The sequence below is a fragment of the Hibiscus syriacus genome, unplaced genomic scaffold (assembly GCF_006381635.1).
Source record: "Hibiscus syriacus cultivar Baekdansim isolate YM2019G1 unplaced genomic scaffold, ASM638163v2 tig00110017_pilon, whole genome shotgun sequence".
NCBI classification, from domain to species: Eukaryota; Viridiplantae; Streptophyta; class Magnoliopsida; order Malvales; family Malvaceae; genus Hibiscus; species Hibiscus syriacus.
This window is the reverse complement of record NW_024062565.1, coordinates 1429041-1434969: the sequence shown is the minus strand read 5'-3', so window position 1 is coordinate 1434969 and position 5929 is coordinate 1429041. Positions and strand designations below refer to the sequence as shown.

Below are 5929 nucleotides of genomic sequence, written 5' to 3'. Positions count from 1 at the left end.
TTGCTGGCCTTACTTTGCGGACCAGTCTTCAACCAATCCTATATTGTGAGTATGGGGTGTTGGGTTGGGTTTGGAAAGAGATGGGAGAGGGGATCATTAGGAGGGACGAGATCAGGAATAAGGTCGAACAGGTGGTGGGCATTGATAAGTACAAAACAACGTCCATGGCACTCAAGGAAATTCTCATGAACAGCATCAGGGAAACCGGTGGGTCTAACAAAACATGAAGGATTTTTGTTGAATGGTTTAAATGGTTAAATGCAACTTCACTTACTTTGCTGTAACCCATGGTATTTATTAATACATTGTAAAATCATTGTTTTCGCCAAGCTAATAGTAATACATGTTTGAATGAGACTCGACTAACAGTCAAAACACAATACTACATGTATTGAATGAGATAGACTCACTTATTGCTTCAATCATACTCATCAGACAGACAGTAGGAAGTTTACCTGGGCAGCATCCATCCTACAGGGATGGAAATAGCATCTAAATACTAGTATCCCCATGATCCCATTACATGACTCAATAACCGATGTTGGGGAATATATGCATTAAATAATAAAAACGGCTGGATGTTGTTGGTCAGCTTCGTTGAATTCCGCTCGGCCAAGTCTGATTCTTCACAGGTTTCAGGATTGCTTCGACTTCGGCTAGAGTTTCGTGATCTTTCCCGAACAGCGCAAGTTCTGTCGCAGCAGCAACATTCTCTTCAACCTAATTATTCACGAGCCACATTACTAACAGTTAAAGGTTTGAAGATTGAGTAAGAAAATTCCATTATCGGGCACAAAAAAAGACGATATTTAAGTAAAACGATGGATAAGAACCTGTTTAACAGAGTTCATGCCAACCAGCACCGATGAAATATCTTTATTTGACAAGCTGTATTGCATAGCTACTTCGAAATATTCTTCCCTTTCTCTTTACAATAGACAGCAGCATCTTGGCAGGCAGACTGGAGAAAGGTTACAAAGAGATGAAAGACATATATTCAAGCACACGGACTATGGAAATGACATATTAAATAGATGAAGTGAGTTCATGGTGGAATATGATTTCAAAGTATTTAATATTAGATGTGTTGTCGTGACAATGAACCATTTTGTAGCTAGAGCCGAACGGAGCAAAAACCCAGATATATAATCTTTAGTACACAGTCCTACAACTGAAGATTTGTGTTGGTCCCAAAAAATCTTAGTCCGGGTAATTTGCAACAATAATGCCTTAAGGAGGTTACAAAAACATGTTCTGAGAAAAACTTTTTCGGGTAAAAGACAATTATTTACAAATCAATTACATCCAACAGGTGGTCTTATCTTATTTTATCTTATCGGAGGAAGATAAAAGTCTCACCTTGAGTTCGGGTGATGCTGGATGCCACTCTGGTGGACCAAACTCAGTAAGAAGTCCCATGGCAAGTGGAGATGCACTGATTACCCCAACACCTTTGGTCTTCAAATAAGGCAATAAATCCTCCAGTGTTGAATCATTGATGCTATAATGGCAGTAAGACAATACCACATCGACTGTGCCTGGTGGAACCCTATCGAGCACGTAAGTGAAAATGTCCAATGGCAATCCCGTGATACCGATGAAACGAATTTTCCCGGCTTCCTTAAGCTTTTGAAGCGCCGGAATTGTCTCGTTCACAATCTGTTACCACATACAAACCGAACCAAATTAACCCTTTCATATCAGGCTTGCAAGACCAACACATTCTTCCTAGCAAAAATTGTGCATCCAATTATACTAGTAGTGAAAATGATATTGAAACATCTAATTAGTTAAATAAGAACCTGGCCGAGAGAGCCGAATTCGATGTCATGGCATTGAAATATATCAACATAATCAAGCTGCAACCTTTCCAAGCTTTCATCGATGCTTTTCGTTACTCTCTCCGCACCGAAATCGAAACCTTCACGATATCTCCCACATTTCGTGGAAACAATATATTCATTTCTAGGAACTCCAAGAGCTTTGAGTCCCTTGCCAAGCATCTTCTCTGACAATGTCGCACCATAATACCTTCAAATTAACCACAACTGTATATAATTCATCAAATTAAACACAAAAAATGCCACAATTAGTTGAAGTGAAGAAATTTGGAATTACGGGGAGGGTCGAAGTTGATTCCGAGCCGGAAGGCTTCGCGGACGGAAGCGACGGCGTCGCTTTCGGAGACGGGACCGAAAACGCTTCCGAGCGGGGAAGCGCCGAAGCCGACGGTGCTGAGCTTCAGACCCGTGTTTCCGAGAGCTCTGAGTTCTAGTTTGGAAACAGCCATGATTGAGCTTTCAGATAGGATTTCTTCTTTTGATTCTGATGTTTGGTTTTCATCCTTTTTTTGTAACATGTTACAGCTTCAACTAGGGGTTACTTTTTTTGGTTAAACTATACAGATAGTCCTTATATTTTTGATCCGTCAAATTTTGATCAGCAATTCAAAAAATAGTTTAGTCCTTTACATTATCAATACGATCGATTTTGGTCACTTGACTATTAACTTCAGTTAACACAAGAAAATTTGAGTTGATAATTAAAAAATAATTCATATTCTTTTTTCTTCTTCCTCCTCCCATTAAATCCTTCACACTACGAGGAGGGGGAGGAGTAATGGGCGCAAATTGTTTTTTGAATTATTTTTTATTTTTAATTATAAATTTAATTTTCTGTTAATGGGTTAACGAGAGTTAATGACAGAGTAACCAAATCAAACGAACAATAAATAAAATACTGAAACCACTCTTTATTGAATCAATGACTAAAATCAGACAAATAGAAATCATAAGGACCATTCATATAGTTTACTTTTTTTGGGAAAAATATTTTTTACTACCTAAACTATTACTTTTGTTACATTTTGGTGTCTAAATTTATTTTTTTCAAAATCATACCTAACATTTAGTTTATATTTCGATTTGATACCACGCCGTTAGAAATTAATAGAATTGTCGATATGATTTTTTATTTTTCAATGATGACGTATTACCTTATGGAACATGTCAAAATCATTGTTAATTTTAATGGTGGGTACCAAAATGAAACTTAAACTACACATTAGGTATGATTTAAAAATAAAGTTTGGTACCAAAATGGAACATAAGTAACAGTTTAAGTACATTTTTGTAGTTTGCCCTTCCTTTTTAACGGATCAGATTAACTCCTCTCTTTAATTCCTTTAACTTTTGTTAATTTGCTACTTAACTATTAAATAATGTCAATCAAACCACCAACCCATTGATATTTGAAGGAATGTTAACAATTAGTATAATCATTTATTTAGTTCTCATACTTACCTATTCTATCCATTTGAATTAAATTTATTATTAAAAATTAAGTTAAATCGATAGAAAATGTAAGTAATGAGAACAAAAATATAAGGTTTAAGGGTCACCTTGTCCTTGTAGTATATCTAATTTATCACTTTGTCTCTATTGTGTTTTCGCATCATTTAGTCCTCGAAGTTGCTCAATTGCATTATTCATATCATACCCCCGACTTAAAACCCTAAATTACAAACCTTAAGTTATGGTTTATGATTTAGAGGTGTCGTAATCGTCTTTCGGTTGAACCCGGAATTGGGCTTCGACTTGAATTGATCGGGTTGGAGTCGCCACCGACCACTTTAAAACGAATTTAGGTGGGCCGGACACCATCTTACCTAATCTGCGTTGTACCAGAACGTCGAGTTCGGGAGTCGGTTACGGTCAAGGAAGGATTAGCCCTTGAACCGCCCTTTCGGTACCAATTAATTTGTCGGTTGTCTTTATAACGAAAATTAGAAAATTAAAATTAAAATTTAAATTACTCGATTCGAATTACTCACCTTTGATCAATTGGAATTTCTCTACAAAGTCAAAATATTGTTAGAATATATAAAAAATAAATATGAAAAAAGAAAAATTAATATAATATAAATAGATAAATAAATATAAATAAAATTTAGTAAAAAGACTAATAATAAAAATAACAAAAAAGAAACGAAATAAAATAAAGTGAAAAGAAAAAAAATAATCAAAATAAAATACAAATGCAAATACTTAAAAACTTTTATATACATTGATGTACGTACATAGGATGAAATGCATATGTATAAATATTATAAATGTTTAGCTTATTCACAACGTGATATATACTACACACAAAATAATAGCCTAATATAGGGTATATACATATCTAAAAAAATTGACTTGACACAACAGCATAATGAAAAGACAATGACCACACATCCCAAATGCAGAGCAAATCCTGAACTAGACGCAAGGATCTAAAAAGCATATTGAACATGTCCTCGTGATGCAGTAATATAAATAAATAAACTTGACTTAAATGAGCATGAATTTAAATAAATACACATTGATTCAAAAAAATAATAAAAAAACGTAAATAAAGTGAGGAATATGATCAAAATTTAGAGGAAAATATAATTCTATTGAAAATTTTCTAATTAAATACCATAGACGTGATTAGGACTAAAATAAAATTATAAAGAAAATGTAAGTCAAAACCAAAAGAAGAGAAAAGGAAAAATTAAAAGACTAAAATGAAATGTGACAAAATAAGAGAGATAGCAGAAGCGATTTACACCAGGTCACTTCAAGAAAACGTGTGGGCCCCTTAACTTACTTCCTTAATATAGTGTAAAAAGTAAATATGAAATAAACACAGCCCGTTTCCATCATTTAAAGAAAAAAAATAAAAAAACCTTTTAAAATTCTTTGAAATTTTCTTTGAGGCGTTCTTGCTATGTTCTTCATCTTCCTCTGTCGGCCACCATGGAAACGACACTGGCCACCACCTTAAGGAACCGATTTGCTTATGTTTTGTACTCCTTTTTCCTTGCTCTCGTTGTTTCTCTTTCGACCTTGCTATTTTCCTCGTTCTTCCCCCTCCAATTTTCTGTATTTTCCTTTTATATCTCTCGTCCCCTTGATTTGTTCACCGTGGCTTTAATTTATCGGTCATTCTTTGGTTACGATTTTGTGTGTGTGTGGTGGTGGTTCTTTACTTGATGGTGTCTCGGTTCTTTGTGTTATTGTGGTTTGGTACCCGATGATGGTTTCTGTTTTGTGTTTAATGTCTGTGGTTGTGTTGATTTTTGATGATCGTTATTGTGGCTTGTTCGCCCCTCGGTTCTGGGTTCTCTGATCATCGTCCCCTGTACTGTGTTGGTCGTGGGTTTTTATAACCCCCAACCGGTCGTTGTTCTGTTCCGAAATACGGGGCTCACGTGGCCGTTGAGGCCGGTCATCCCGAGATGGGTCAGTCCCGAGATTTTCGACCGGCCGTTTCGCCTCTTGACCATTCGGTTACCTCTGTGCGACGCCGTTGCACCCTGTGTTGACCCAAATGATATCTTAGAGTTTTTTCCAACCCCAATCCCCAGTTGTGACACTATAACTGTAGGGTTTCCAAACCCTAAACATTACCGGCTGGAACAGACCTAGTTCTCGGGCTTGTTTAGACCAGATTTGGACTACTGGACAGTTGACCCATTTGGATCTGGAAAAAAAAATTAACAAAAAATAAGTAATAAAATATTAATAATAATAGTGATAATAAATAATAATAATAACAAATATAAAAACTATATAATATATATTTTAAAACCGTTTCTTTTAAAAATTATATATAAATTTCCAAAAATATTTTAAAATATATATAATTTTCAAAAATATTTTTTTTAAAACCATATAATTTTCAAAAATATTTTAAAAATTATATATTATATATTTTCAAAATGTTTTTTCAAAAAATTATATATTATATATTTATTTTCAAAATGTTTTAAAAACTATATAATATATATATTTTTTCAAAAATGTTTTGAAAATTATATATTATATTTTTTTGTAAAAACATTTTTTAAAAAAAATTATATAATATATAAATGTTTTCAAAATGTTTTAAAAACTATATATTA

The 5929-nt window shown here is 34.0% G+C and overlaps 1 pseudogene; it reads right to left on the bottom strand.

Moving 5' to 3' along the window:
• Positions 1-339: 339 nt before the first annotated feature.
• On the bottom strand, positions 340-2318 carry LOC120212933 (annotated as a pseudogene).
• Between the last annotated feature and the right edge of the window lie 3611 nt (positions 2319-5929).